The 2313-nt window shown below is 31.7% G+C and overlaps 1 non-coding gene across 1 annotated transcript; it reads left to right on the top strand.

Annotated features, from left to right (window-relative positions):
* The first annotated feature begins 337 nt into the window (after positions 1–337).
* On the top strand, positions 338–518 carry MIR159b (microRNA MIR159b). The gene has a single exon (NR_161785.1). It is a non-coding gene; the product is annotated as a microRNA MIR159b (primary transcript).
* Positions 519–2313: the final 1795 nt, after the last annotated feature.

Below are 2313 nucleotides of genomic sequence, written 5' to 3'. Positions count from 1 at the left end.
CTCTTCTAGGATCCTTATTGGAATGAAGGGAGCTCTACGTTTGATAACCTAATTTTTTTCCATGTAATGATATGATGAACATATCTAATTTTCTCATGCTTAATTGAAGGTTTTGAATTCGATCTGTGAAAAGAAATTTCGTTGATAGAAAATGTCCTTGTGTTCTTTAATTAGTCTTACATGTTGTAACTTCGGACCAGTCGTTGAGAAATTTCTTCTTTCTTCTTAAGGATGTTGGAACGTCTGCGTATATATTATTTTTTGCATACTCTGCTTGTGGATTATACTGATATTCATATAGTTGATTTTAACTTGTTCGGGGAAGACCAGAGTTTTGAAGGTAGAGCTCTTCTGAATTCCAAAGAGGATCTAAGAGGGAAAATCGAGCTGCTAATCTATGGATCCCTCAATCCTATCTATTCTCAAAATAATTTTAGATAGGTTTGTGGTTTGCATATATCAGGAGCTGTATTTACTCTTCTAGGATCCTTATTGGAAAGAAGGGAGCTCTACACTTGATAACTTTTTTTTTTCTATGTAATGTTATGATGGACATATATAATTTTCTCATGCTTAATTAAAGGTTTTTGAATTCAATCTTTGAAAACAATTTTTGTACAGAAAACGTCTTTATGTTCTTTAATTAGTCTTACATGTTGTAACTTCGGACCAGTCGTTGAGAAATTTCTTCGTTCTTCTTAAGGATGTTGTAACATCTGTGTGTATATTATTTTTTGCATACTCTGCTTGTGGATTATACTAATATTCACATAGTTGATTTTAATTTGTTCAAGGAAGACCAGAGTTTTGAATGTAGAGCTCTTCTGAATTCCAAAGAGGATCTAAGAGGGAAAATCGAGCTGCTAATCTATGGATCCCTCAATCCTATCTATTCTCAAAATAATTTTAGATAGGTTTGTGGTTTGCATATATCAGGAGCTGCATTTACTCTTCTAGGATCCTTATTGGAAAGAAGGGAGCTCTACACTTGATAACCTGGGGTTTTTTTTTTATGATGGACATATCTAATTTTCTCATGCTTAATTGAAGGTTTTTGAATTCGATCTTTGAAAAGAATTTTTGTACAGAAAACGTCTTTATGTTCTTTAATTAGTCTTACATGTCGTAACTTCGGATCAGTCGTTGAGAAATTTCTTCTTTCTTTTCAAGGATGATGTAACGTTTGTGTATATACTATATTTTGCATACTCTGCTTGTGAATTATACTAATTTTCCTAGAGTTGGTTTTAACTTGTTCGAGGAAGATCAGAGTTTTGAAGGTAGAGCTCTTCTGAATTCCAAAGAGGATCTAAGAGGGAAAATTGAGCTGCTGATCTATGGATCCCTCAATCCTATCTATTTTCAGATTAATTTTAGATAGGTTTGTGGTTTGCATATATCAGGAGCTGCATTTACTCTTCTAGGATCTTTATTGGAAAGAAGGGAGCTCTACACTTGATAACCTGGTTTTTTTCTATGTAACGTTATGATGGACATATATAATTTTCTCAAGTTCAAGTAATAGTTTTTTGAATTTGATCTTTGAAAAGAATTTTTTTGACAGAAAACGTCCTTATGTTCTTTAATTAATCTTATATGTTGTAACTTCGGATCAATCATTGAGAACTTTCTTCTTGCTTCTCAAGGATGATGTAACATTTATGTATTTACTATCTTTTGCATACTCTGCTTGTTGATTATACTAATATTCATATAGTTGATTTTAACTGTTCGAAAAAGACCAGAGTTTTGAAGGTAGAGCTCTTCTGAATTCCAAAAAGGATCTGAGAGGGAAAATTGAGCTGCTAATCTATGGATCCCTCAATCCTATCTATTCTCAAATTAATTTTAGATAGGTTTGTGGTTTGCATATATCAGGAGCTACATTTACTCTTCTAGGATCCTTATTGGAAAGAAGGGAGCTCTACACTTGATAACCTAGTTTTTTTTCCTTCTAGACAATGATAGGATGAACATATATAATTTCTTCATGTTTAATTAATGGTTTCAAAATCGATCTTTGAAAAGAAAAAAGTGGGAAAAAAACATTTTTTGTCATTTAATCAATTTTATGTGTCTTAACTTTGAATCAGTCGTCGATGAGGTATAATCGAACGTCTGATAATAAAACAAATACTAGTTTTCTTCTTCTATATATTATTATTGATGATTGTGATAAGATGAGATCGGTCCTTGAAAATAAAAAAAATATATAAAAAAAGCGTTTATCTCTTTTAATGGATTTTACACAGATATCTAAAATAGATACCAGACACAAGGTGAGCAACCAAACAAAATACTACTGTTTTTAAA

The sequence above is a fragment of the Solanum lycopersicum genome, chromosome 8 (genome assembly GCF_036512215.1).
Source record: "Solanum lycopersicum chromosome 8, SLM_r2.1".
NCBI lineage: Eukaryota > Viridiplantae > Streptophyta > Magnoliopsida > Solanales > Solanaceae > Solanum > Solanum lycopersicum.
Note: the sequence above shows the minus strand (reverse complement) of the source record. Positions and strands in the feature narration are given on the sequence as shown.